Genomic DNA, 14,049 nt, shown 5'->3' with positions numbered 1-14,049 from the left:
ATACCGGGGATACGCTTATCACAATGCATTTCTGGTCTGTGCTGAAGCAGGGCATTCTGGCAGCCAAGTGGCTTGACCTTTATTAGTGAGCCTGGTTACCCCCTCTCGGAACCACAGACTTAGAAATCGCCAGCTCATATACAGTGCATAAAATATATTTATATATATACCCTTATACACCATTTTAATAAAAAATATCACAAAATTCTTCTAAGTCCCTCGGGAAGAGTGAAAGACGCGCACGTTCATTTTCAGAGCTCCTTGACCTTCCTATAAGAAGTTAGCCAAAAAGTAGCTTCGAAAAACGCTTAGGTTAAGTTTCAGAGTTGCTTCTAATGTACCAAAGCTGGACTTAGACATAATTTCACTCTCACAACATTATGGCTGGTTGGAGACAGTCCGAACCACAAGTACCGGGTCCATGGTTCTGGGCGTATACTGGGGGGACGGGGATTACTCCCATTAACCCCTGACTATACCGGGGATACGCTTATCACAATGCCTTTCTGGTCTGTGCTGAAGCAGGGCATTCTGGCAGCCAAGTGGCTTGACCTTTATTAGTGAGCCTGGTTACCCCCTCTCGGAACCACAGACTTAGAAATCGCCAGCTCATATACAGTGCATAAAATATATTTATATAATATATTTATATATATACCCTTATACACCATTTTAATACAAAATATCACAAAATTCTTCTAAGTCCCTCGGGAAGAGTAAAAGACGCGCACGTTCATTTTCAGCGCTCCTAGACCTTCCTATAAGAAGTTAGCCAAAAAGTAGCTTCGAAAAACGCTTAGGTTAAGTTTCAGAGTTGCTTCTAATGTACCAAAGCTGGACTTAGACATAATTTCACTCTCACAACATTATGGCTGGTTGGAGACAGTCCGAACCACAAGTACAAGATCGATGGTTCTGGGCGTATACTGGGGGGACGGGGGGGACTCCCATTAACCCCTGACTATACCGGGGATACGCTTATCACAATGCCTTTCTGGTCTGTGCTGAAGCAGGGCATTCTGCCAGCCAAGTGGCTTGACCTTTATTAGTGAGCCTGGTTACCCCCTCTCGGAACCACAGACTTAGAAATCGCCAGCTCATATACAGTGCATAAAATATATTTATATAATATATTTATATATATACCCTTATACACCATTTTAATAAAAAAATATCACAAAATTCTTCTAAGTCCCTCGGGAAGAGTGAAAGACGCGCACGTTCATTTTCAGAGCTCCTAGACCTTCCTATAAGAAGTTAGCCAAAAAGTAGATTCGAAAAACGCTTAGGTTAAGTTTCAGAGTTGCTTCTAATGTACCAAAGCTGGACTTAGACATAATTTCACTCTCACAACATTATGGCTGGTTGGAGACAGTCCGAACCACAAGTACCGGGTCCATGGTTCTGGACGTATACTGGGGGAAGGGGACGACTCCCATTAACCCCTGACTATACCGGGGATACGCTTATCACAATGCATTTCTGGTCGGTGCTGATGCAGGGCATTCTGGCAGCCAAGTGGCTTGACCTTTATTAGTGAGCCTGGTTACCCCCTCTCGGAACCACAGACTTAGAAATCGCCAGCTCATATACAGTGCATAAAATATATTTATATAATATATTTATATATATACCCTTATACACCATTTTAATAAAAAATATCACAAAATTCTTCTAAGTCCCTCGGGAAGAGTGAAAGACGCGCACGTTCATTTTCAGAGCTCCTAGACCTTCCTATAAGAAGTTAGCCAAAAAGTAGCTTCGAAAAACGCTTAGGTTAAGTTTCAGAGTTGCTTCTAATGTACCAAAGCTGGACTTAAACATAATTTCACTCTCACAACAACATGGCTGGTTGGAGACAGTCCGAACCACAAGTACCGGGTCCATGGTTCTGGCCGTATATTGGGGGGACGGGGACGACTCCCATTAACCCCTGACTATACCGGGGATACGCTTATCACAATGCCTTTCTGGTCTGTGCTGAAGCAGGGCATTCTGGCAACCAAGTGGCTTGACCTATATTAGTGAGCCTGGTTACCCCCTCTCGGAACCACAGACATAGAAATCGCCAGCTCATATACAGTGCATAAAATATATTTATATAATATATTTATATATATACCCTTATACACCATTTTAATAGAAAATATCACAAAATTCTTCTAAGTCCCTCGGGAAGAGTGAAAGACGCGCACGTTCATTTTCAGAGCTCCTTGACCTTCCTATAAGAAGTTAGCCAATAAGTAGCTTCGAAAAACGCTTAGGTAAAGTTTCAGAGTTGGTTCTAATGTACCAAAGCTGGACTTAGACATAATTTCACTCTCACAACATTATGGCTGGTTGGAGACAGTCCGAACCACAAGTACCGGGTCCATGGTTCTGGGCGTATACTGGGGGGACGGGGATTACTCCCATTAACCCCTGACTATACCGGGGATACGCTTATCACAATGCATTTCTGGTCTGTGCTGAAGCAGGGCATTCTGGCAGCCAAGTGGCTTGACCTTTATTAGTGAGCCTGGTTACCCCCTCTCGGAACCACAGACTTAGAAATCGCCAGCTCATATACAGTGCATAAAATATATTTATATATATACCCTTATACACCATTTTAATAAAAAATATCACAAAATTCTTCTAAGTCCCTCGGGAAGAGTGAAAGACGCGCACGTTCATTTTCAGAGCTCCTTGACCTTCCTATAAGAAGTTAGCCAAAAAGTAGCTTCGAAAAACGCTTAGGTTAAGTTTCAGAGTTGCTTCTAATGTACCAAAGCTGGACTTAGACATAATTTCACTCTCACAACATTATGGCTGGTTGGAGACAGTCCGAACCACAAGTACCGGATCGATGGTTCTGGCCGTATACTGGGGGGACGGGGACGACTCCCATTAACCCCTGACTATACCGGGGATACGCTTATCACAATGCCTTTCTGGTCTGTGCTGAAGCAGGGCATTCTGCCAGCCAAGTGGCTTGACCTTTATTAGTGAGCCTGGTTACCCCCTCTCGGAACCACAGACTTAGAAATCGCCAGCTCATATACAGTGCATAAAATATATTTATATAATATATTTATATATATACCCTTATACACCATTTTAATAAAAAAATATCACAAAATTCTTCTAAGTCCCTCGGGAAGAGTGAAAGACGCGCACGTTCATTTTCAGAGCTCCTAGACCTTCCTATAAGAAGTTAGCCAAAAAGTAGCTTCGAAAAACGCTTAGGTTAAGTTTCAGAGTTGCTTCTAATGTACCAAAGCTGGACTTAGACATAATTTCACTCTCACAACATTATGGCTGGTTGGAAACAGTCCGAACCACAAGTACCGGGTCCATGGTTCTGGGCGTATACTGGGGGGACGGGGATTACTCCCATTAACCCCTGACTATACCGGGGATACGCTTATCACAATGCCTTTCTGGTCTGTGCTGAAGCAGGGCATTCTGGCAGCCAAGTGGCTTGACCTTTATTAGTGAGCCTGGTTACCCCCTCTCGGAACCACAGACTTAGAAATCGCCAGCTCATATACAGTGCATAAAATATATTTATATAATATATTTATATATATACCCTTTTACACCATTTTAATAAAAAAATATCACAAAATTCTTCTAAGTCCCTCGGGAAGAGTGAAAGACGCGCACGTTCATTTTCAGAGCTCCTAGACCTTCCTATAAGAAGTTAGCCAAAAAGTAGATTCGAAAAACGCTTAGGTTAAGTTTCAGAGTTGCTTCTAATGTACCAAAGCTGGACTTAGACATAATTTCACTCTCACAACATTATGGCTGGTTGGAGACAGTCCGAACCACAAGTACCTGGTCCATGGTTCTGGGCGTATACTGGGGGAAGGGGACGACTCCCATTAACCCCTGACTATACCGGGGATACGCTTATCACAATGCCTTTCTGGTCTGTGCTGAAGCAGGGCATTCTGGCAACCAAGTGGCTTGACCTATATTAGTGAGCCTGGTTACCCCCTCTCGGAACCACAGACTTAGAAATCGCCAGCTCATATACAGTGCATAAAATATATTTATATAATATATTTATATATATACCCTTATACACCATTTTAATAAAAAATATCACAAAATTCTTCTAAGTCCCTCGGGAAGAGTGAAAGACGCGCACGTTCATTTTCAGAGCTCCTAGACCTTCCTATAAGAAGTTAGCCAAAAAGTAGCTTCGAAAAACGCTTAGGTTAAGTTTCAGAGTTGCTTCTAATGTACCAAAGCTGGACTTAGACATAATTTCACTCTCACAACATTATGGCTGGTTGGAGACAGTCCGAACCACAAGTACCGGGTCCATGGTTCTGGCCGTATATTGGGGGGACGGGGACGACTCCCATTAACCCCTGACTATACCGGGGATACGCTTATCACAATGCCTTTCTGGTCTGTGCTGAAGCAGGGCATTCTGGCAACCAAGTGGCTTGACCTATATTAGTGAGCCTGGTTACCCCCTCTCGGAACCACAGACTTAGAAATCGCAAGCTCATATACAGTGCATAAAATATATTTATATAATATATTTATATATATACCCTTATACACCATTTTAATAAAAAATATCACAAAATTCTTCTAAGTCCCTCGGGAAGAGTGAAAGACGCGCACGTTCATTTTCAGAGCTCCTTGACCTTCCTATAAGAAGTTAGCCAATAAGTAGCTTCGAAAAACGCTTAGGTAAAGTTTCAGAGTTGCTTCTAATGTACCAAAGCTGGACTTAGACATAATTTCACTCTCACAACATTATGGCTGGTTGGAGACAGTCCGAACCACAAGTACCGGGTCCATGGTTCTGGGCGTATACTGGGGGAAGGGGACGACTCCCATTAACCCCTGACTATACCGGGGATACGCTTATCACAATGCATTTCTGGTCTGTGCTGAAGCAGGGCATTCTGGCAGCCAAGTGGCTTGACCTTTATTAGTGAGCCTGGTTACCCCCTCTCGGAACCACAGACTTAGAAATCGCCAGCTCATATACAGTGCATAAAATATATTTATATATATACCCTTATACACCATTTTAATAAAAAATATCACAAAATTCTTCTAAGTCCCTCGGGAAGAGTGAAAGACGCGCACGTTCATTTTCAGAGCTTCTTGACCTTCCTATAAGAAGTTAGCCAAAAAGTAGCTTCGAAAAACGCTTAGGTTAAGTTTCAGAGTTGCTTCTAATGTACCAAAGCTGGACTTAGACATAATTTCACTCTCACAACATTATGGCTGGTTGGAGACAGTCCGAACCACAAGTACCGGGTCCATGGTTCTGGGCGTATACTGGGGGGACGGGGATTACTCCCATTAACCCCTGACTTTACCGGGGATACGCTTATCACAATGCCTTTCTGGTCTGTGCTGAAGCAGGGCATTCTGGCAGCCAAGTGGCTTGACCTTTATTAGTGAGCCTGGTTACCCCCTCTCGGAACCACAGACTTAGAAATCGCCAGCTCATATACAGTGCATAAAATATATTTATATATATACCCTTATACACCATTTTAATAAAAAATATCACAAAATTCTTCTAAGTCCCTCGGGAAGAGTGAAAGACGCGCACGTTCATTTTCAGAGCTCCTTGACCTTCCTATAAGAAGTTAGCCAAAAAGTAGCTTCGAAAAACGCTTAGGTTAAGTTTCAGAGTTGCTTCTAATGTACCAAAGCTGGACTTAGACATAATTTCACTCTCACAACATTATGGCTGGTTGGAGACAGTCCGAACCACAAGTACCGGGTCCATGGTTCTGGGCGTATACTGGGGGGACGGGGATTACTCCCATTAACCCCTGACTATACCGGGGATACGCTTATCACAATGCCTTTCTGGTCTGTGCTGAAGCAGGGCATTCTGCCAGCCAAGTGGCTTGACCTTTATTAGTGAGCCTGGTTACCCCCTCTCGGAACCACAGACTTAGAAATCGCCAGCTCATATACAGTGCATAAAATATATTTATATAATATATTTATATATATACCCTTATACACCATTTTAATAAAAAATATCACAAAATTCTTCTAAGTCCCTCGGGAAGAGTGAAAGACGCGCACGTTCATTTTGAGAGCTCCTAGACCTTCCTATAAGAAGTTAGCCAAAAAGTAGCTTCGAAAAACGCTTAGGTTAAGTTTCAGAGTTGCTTCTAATGTACCAAAGCTGGACTTAGACATAATTTCACTCTCACAACATTATGGCTGGTTGGAGACAGTCCGAACCACAAGTACCGGGTCCATGGTTCTGGCCGTATACTGGGGGGACGGGGACGACTTCCATTAACCCCTGACTATACCGGGGATACGCTTATCACAATGCCTTTCTGGTCTGTGCTGAAGCAGGGCATTCTGGAAACCAAGTGGCTTGACCTTTATTAGTGAGCCTGGAAACCCCCTCTCGGAACCACAGACTTAGAAATCGCCAGCTCATATACAGTGCATAAAATATATTTATATATATACCCTTATACACCATTTTAATAAAAAATATCACAAAATTCTTCTAAGTCCCTCGGGAAGAGTGAAAGATGCGCACGTTCATTTTCAGCGTTCCTAGACCTTCCTATAAGAAGTTAGCCAAAAAGTAGCTTCGAAAAACGCTTAGGTTAAGTTTCAGAGTTGCTTCTAATGTACCAAAGCTGGACTTAGACATAATTTCACTCTCACAACATTATGGCTGGTTGGAGACAGTCCGAACCACAAGTACCGGGTCCATGGTTCTGGCCGTATACTGGGGGGACGGGGACGACTTCCATTAACCCCTGACTATACCGGGGATACGCTTATCACAATGCCTTTCTGGTCTGTGCTGAAGCAGGGCATTCTGGAAACCAAGTGGCTTGACCTTTATTAGTGAGCCTGGAAACCCCCTCTCGGAACCACAGACTTAGAAATCGCCAGCTCATATACAGTGCATAAAATATATTTATATATATACCCTTATACACCATTTTAATAAAAAATATCACAAAATTCTTCTAAGTCCCTCGGGAAGAGTGAAAGACGCGCACGTTCATTTTCAGAGCTCCTTGACCTTCCTATAAGAAGTTAGCCAAAAAGTAGCTTCGAAAAACGCTTAGGTTAAGTTTCAGAGTTGCTTCTAATGTACCAAAGCTGGACTTAGACATAATTTCACTCTCACAACATTATGGCTGGTTGGAGACAGTCCGAACCACAAGTACCGGGTCCATGGTTCTGGGCGTATACTGGGGGGACGGGGATTACTCCCATTAACCCCTGACTATACCGGGGATACGCTTATCACAATGCCTTTCTGGTCTGTGCTGAAGCAGGGCATTCTGGCAGCCAAGTGGCTTGACCTTTATTAGTGAGCCTGGTTACCCCTTCTCGGAACCACAGACTTAGAAATCGCCAGCTCATATACAGTGCATAAAATATATTTATATAATATATTTATATATATACCCTTATACACCATTTTAATAAAAAATATCACAAAATTATTCTAAGTCCCTCGGGAAGAGTGAAAGATGCGCACGTTCATTTTCAGCGTTCCTAGACCTTCCTATAAGAAGTTAGCCAAAAAGTAGCTTCGAAAAACGCTTAGGTTAAGTTTCAGAGTTGCTTCTAATGTACCAAAGCTGGACTTAGACATAATTTCACTCTCACAACATTATGGCTGGTTGGAGACAGTCCGAACCACAAGTACCGGGTCCATGGTTCTGGGCGTATACTGGGGGGGACGGGGACGACTCCCATTAACCCCTGACTATACCGGGGATACGCTTATCACAATGCCTTTCTGGTCTGTGCTGAAGCAGGGCATTCTGGCAGCCAAGTGGCTTGACCTTTATTAGTGAGCCTGGTTACCCCCTCTCGGAACCACAGACTTAGAAATCGCCAGCTCATATACAGTGCATAAAATATATTTATATAATATATTTATATATATACCCTTATACACCATTTTAATAAAAAATATCACAAAATTCTTCTAATTCCCTAGGGAAGAGTGAAAGACGCGCACGTTCATTTTCAGAACTCCTAGACCTTCCTATAAGAAGTTAGCCAAAAAGTAGCTTCGAAAAACGCTTAGGTTAAGTTTCAGAGTTGCTTCTAATGTACCAAAGCTGGACTTAGACATAATTTCACTCTCACAACATTATGGCTGGTTGGAGACAGTCCGAACCACAAGTACCGGGTCCATGGTTCTGGGCGTATACTGGGGGGGACGGGGACGACTCCCATTAACCCCTGACTATACCGGGGATACGCTTATCACAATGCCTTTCTGGTCTGTGCTGAAGCAGGGCATTCTGGCAGCCAAGTGGCTTGACCTTTATTAGTGAGCCTGGTTACCCCCTCTCGGAACCACAGACTTAGAAATCGCCAGCTCATATACAGTGCATAAAATATATTTATATAATATATTTATATATATACCCTTATACACCATTTTAATAAAAAATATCACAAAATTCTTCTAAGTCCCTCGGGAAGAGTGAAAGACGCGCACGTTCATTTTCAGAACTCCTAGACCTTCCTATAAGAAGTTAGCCAAAAAGTAGCTTCGAAAAACGCTTAGGTTAAGTTTCAGAGTTGCTTCTAATGTACCAAAGCTGGACTTAGACATAATTTCACTCTCACAACATTATGGCTGGTTGGAGACAGTCCGAACCACAAGTACCGGGTCGATGGTTCTGGGCGTATACTGGGGGGACGGGGACGACTCCCATTAACCCCTGACTATACTGGGGATACGCTTATCACAATGCCTTTCTGGTCTGTGCTGAAGCAGGGCATTCTGGCAGCCAAGTGGCTTGACCGTTATTAGTGAGCCTGGTTACCCCCTCTCGGAACCACAGACTTAGAAATCGCCAGCTCATATACAGTGCATAAAATATATTTATATATATACCCTTATACACCATTTTAATAAAAAATATCACAAAATTCTTCTAAGTCCCTCGGAAAGAGTGAAAGACGCGCACGTTCATTTTCAGAGCTCCTAGACCTTCCTATAAGAAGTTAGCCAAAATATAGCTTCGAAAAACGCTTAGGTTAAGTTTCAGAGTTGCTTCTAATGTACCAAAGCTGGACTTAGACATAATTTCACTCTCACAACATTATGGCTGGTTGGAGACAATCCGAACCACAAGTACCGGGTCCATGGTTCTGGGCGTATACGGGGGGGACGGGGACGACTCCCATTAACCCCTGACTATACCGGGGATACGCTTATCACAATGCCTTTCTGGTCTGTGCTGAAGCAGGGCATTCTGGCAGCCAAGTGGCTTGACCTTTATTAGTGAGCCTGGTTACCCCCTCTCGGAACCACAGACTTAGAAATCGCCAGCTCATATACAGTGCATAAAATATATTTATATATATACCCTTATACACCATTTTAATAAAAAATATCACAAAATTCTTCTAAGTCCCTCGGGAAGAGTGAAAGACGCGCACGTTCATTTTCAGAGCTCCTAGACCTTCCTATAAGAAGTTAGCCAAAAAGAAGCTTCGAAAAACGCTTAGGTTAAGTTTCAGAGTTGCTTCTAATGTACCAAAACTGGACTTAGACATAATTTCACTCTCACAACATTATGGCTGGTTGGAGACAGTCCGAACCACAAGTACCGGGTCCATGGTTCTGGGCGTATACTGGGGGGACGGGGACGACTCCCATTAACCCCTGACTATACCGGGGATACGCTTATCACAATGCCTTTCTGGTCTGTGCTGAAGCAGGGCATTCTGGCAGCCAAGTGGCTTGACCTTTATTAGTGAGCCTGGTTACCCCCTCTCGGAACCACAGACTTAGAAATCGCCAGCTCATATACAGTGCATAAAATATATTTATATAATATATTTATATATATACCCTTATACACCATTTTAATAAAAAATATCACAAAATTCTTCTAAGTCCCTCGGGAAGAGTGAAAGACGCGCACGTTCATTTTCAGAGCTCCTAGACCTTCCTATAAGAAGTTAGCCAAAAAGAAGCTTCGAAAAACGCTTAGGTTAAGTTTCAGAGTTGCTTCTAATGTACCAAAGCTGGACTTAGACATAATTTCACTCTCACAACATTATGGCTGGTTGGAGACAGTCCGAACCACAAGTACCGGGTCCATGGTTCTGGGCGTATACTGGGGGGACGGGGACGACTCCCATTAACCCCTGACTATACCGGGGATACGCTTATCACAATGCCTTTCTGGTCTGTGCTGAAGCAGGGCATTCTGGCAGCCAAGTGGCTTGACCTTTATTAGTGCGCCTGGTTACCCCCTCTCGGAACCACAGACTTAGAAATCGCCAGCTCATATACAGTGCATAAAATATATTTATATATATACCCTTATACACCATTTTAATAAAAAATATCACAAAATTCTTCTAAGTCCCTCGGGAAGACTGAAAGACGCGCACGTTCATTTTCAGAGCTGCTAGACCTTCCTATAAGAAGTTAGCCAAAAAGTAGCTTCGAAAAACGCTTAGGTTAAGTTTCAGAGTTGCTTCTAATGTACCAAAGCTGGACTTAGACATAATTTCACTCTCACAACATTATGGCTGGTTGGAGACAGTCCGAACCACAAGTACCGGATCGATGGTTCTGGGCGTATACTGGGGGGACGGGGACGACTCCCATTAATCCCTGACTATACCGGGGATACGCTTATCACAATGCCTTTCTGGTCTGTGCTGAAGCAGGGCATTCTGGCAGCCAAGTGGCTTGACCTTTATTAGTGAGCCTGGTTACCCCCTCTCGGAACCACAGACTTAGAAATCGCCAGCTCATATACAGTGCATAAAATATATTTATATAATATATTTATATATATACCCTTATACACCATTTTAATAAAAAATATCACAAAATTCTTCTAAGTCCCTCGGGAAGAGTGAAAGACGCGCACGTTCATTTTCAGAGCTCTTAGACCTTCCTATAAGAAGTTAGCCAAAAAGTAGCTTCGAAAAACGCTTAGGTTAAGTTTCAGAGTTGCTTCTAATGTACCAAAGCTGGACTTAGACATAATTTCACTCTCACAACATTATGGCTGGTTGGAGACAGTCCGAACCACAAGTACCGGGTCCATGGTTCTGGGTGTATACTGGGGGGACGGGGACGACTCCCATTAACCCCTGACTATACCGGGGATACGCTTATCACAATGCCTTTCTGGTCTGTGCTGAAGCAGGGCATTCTGGCAGCCAAGTGGCTTGACCTTTATTAGTGAGCCTGGTTACCCCCTCTCGGAACCACAGACTTAGAAATCGCCAGCTCATATACAGTGCATAAAATATATTTATATATATACCCTTATACACCATTTTAATAAAAAATATTACAAAATTCTTCTAAGTCCCTCGGGAAGAGTGAAAGACGCGCACGTTCATTTTCAGAGCTCCTAGACCTTCCTATAAGAAGTTAGCCAAAAAGTAGCTTCGAAAAACGCTTAGGTTAAGTTTCAGAGTTGCTTCTAATGTACCAAAGCTGGACTTAGACATAATTTCACTCTCACAACATTATGGCTGGTTGGAGACAGTCCGGACCACAAGTACCGGGTCCATGGTTCTGGGCGTATACTGGGGGGGACGGGGACAACTCCCATTAACCCCTGACTATACTGTGGATACGCTTATCACAATGCCTTTCTGGTCTGTGCTGAAGCAGGGCATTCTGGCAGCCAAGTGGCTTGACCTTTATTAGTGAGCCTGGTTACCCCCTCTCGGAACCACAGACTTAGAAATCGCCAGCTCATATACAGTGCATAAAATATATTTATATAATATATTTATATATATACCCTTATACACCATTTTAATAAAAAATATCACAAAATTCTTCTAAGTCCCTCGGGAAGAGTGAAAGACGCGCACGTTCATTTTCAGAGCTCCTAGACCTTCCTATAAGAAGTTAGCCAAAAAGTAGCTTCGAAAAACGCTTAGGTTAAGTTTCAGAGTTGCTTCTAATGTACCAAAGCTGGACTTAGACATAATTTCACTCTCACAACATTATGGCTGGTTGGAGACAGTCCGAACCACAAGTACCGGGTCCATGGTTCTGGGCGTATACTGGGGGGACGGGGACGACTCCCATTAACCCCTGACTATACCGGGGATACGCTTATCACAATGCCTTTCTGGTCTGTGCTGAAGCAGGGCATTCTGGCAGCCAAGTGGCTTGACCTTTATTAGTGAGCCTGGTTACCCCCTCTCGGAACCACAGACTTAGAAATCGCCAGCTCATATACAGTGCATAAAATATATTTATATAATATATTTATATATATACCCTTATACACCATTTTAATAAAAAATATCACAAAATTCTTCTAAGTCCCTCGGGAAGAGTGAAAGACGCGCACGTTCATTTTCAGAGCTCCTAGACCTTCCTATAAGAAGTTAGCCAAAAAGAAGCTTCGAAAAACGCTTAGGTTAAGTTTCAGAGTTGCTTCTAATGTACCAAAGCTGGACTTAGACATAATTTCACTCTCACAACATTATGGCTGGTTGGAGACAGTCCGAACCACAAGTACCGGGTCCATGGTTCTGGGCGTATACTGGGGGGACGGGGACGACTCCCATTAACCCCTGACTATACCGGGGATACGCTTATCACAATGCCTTTCTGGTCTGTGCTGAAGCAGGGCATTCTGGCAGCCAAGTGGCTTGACCTTTATTAGTGCGCCTGGTTACCCCCTCTCGGAACCACAGACTTAGAAATCGCCAGCTCATATACAGTGCATAAAATATATTTATATATATACCCTTATACACCATTTTAATAAAAAATATCACAAAATTCTTCTAAGTCCCTCGGGAAGACTGAAAGACGCGCACGTTCATTTTCAGAGCTGCTAGACCTTCCTATAAGAAGTTAGCCAAAAAGTTGCTTCGAAAAACGCTTAGGTTAAGTTTCAGAGTTGCTTCTAATGTACCAAAGCTGGACTTAGACATAATTTCACTCTCACAACATTATGGCTGGTTGGAGACAGTCCGAACCACAAGTACCGGATCGATGGTTCTGGGCGTATACTGGGGGGACGGGGACGACTCCCATTAATCCCTGACTATACCGGGGATACGCTTATCACAATGCCTTTCTGGTCTGTGCTGAAGCAGGGCATTCTGGCAGCCAAGTGGCTTGACCTTTATTAGTGAGCCTGGTTACCCCCTCTCGGAACCACAGACTTAGAAATCGCCAGCTCATATACAGTGCATAAAATATATTTATATAATATATTTATATATATACCCTTATACACCATTTTAATAAAAAATATCACAAAATTCTTCTAAGTCCCTCGGGAAGAGTGAAAGACGCGCACGTTCATTTTCAGAGCTCTTAGACCTTCCTATAAGAAGTTAGCCAAAAAGTAGCTTCGAAAAACGCTTAGGTTAAGTTTCAGAGTTGCTTCTAATGTACCAAAGCTGGACTTAGACATAATTTCACTCTCACAACATTATGGCTGGTTGGAGACAGTCCGAACCACAAGTACCGGGTCCATGGTTCTGGGTGTATACTGGGGGGACGGGGACGACTCCCATTAACCCCTGACTATACCGGGGATACGCTTATCACAATGCCTTTCTGGTCTGTGCTGAAGCAGGGCATTCTGGCAGCCAAGTGGCTTGACCTTTATTAGTGAGCCTGGTTACCCCCTCTCGGAACCACAGACTTAGAAATCGCCAGCTCATATACAGTGCATAAAATATATTTATATATATACCCTTATACACCATTTTAATAAAAAATATTACAAAATTCTTCTAAGTCCCTCGGGAAGAGTGAAAGACGCGCACGTTCATTTTCAGAGCTCCTAGACCTTCCTATAAGAAGTTAGCCAAAAAGTAGCTTCGAAAAACGCTTAGGTTAAGTTTCAGAGTTGCTTCTAATGTACCAAAGCTGGACTTAGACATAATTTCACTCTCACAACATTATGGCTGGTTGGAGACAGTCCGGACCACAAGTACCGGGTCCATGGTTCTGGGCGTATACTGGGGGGGACGGGGACAACTCCCATTAACCCCTGACTATACTGTGGATACGCTTATCACAATGCCTTTCTGGTCTGTGCTGAAGCA

Source organism: Ascaphus truei, chromosome 1 (assembly GCF_040206685.1).
Source record: "Ascaphus truei isolate aAscTru1 chromosome 1, aAscTru1.hap1, whole genome shotgun sequence".
Classification (NCBI taxonomy): Eukaryota; Metazoa; Chordata; class Amphibia; order Anura; family Ascaphidae; genus Ascaphus; species Ascaphus truei.
This window is presented reverse-complemented; position numbering follows the sequence as displayed.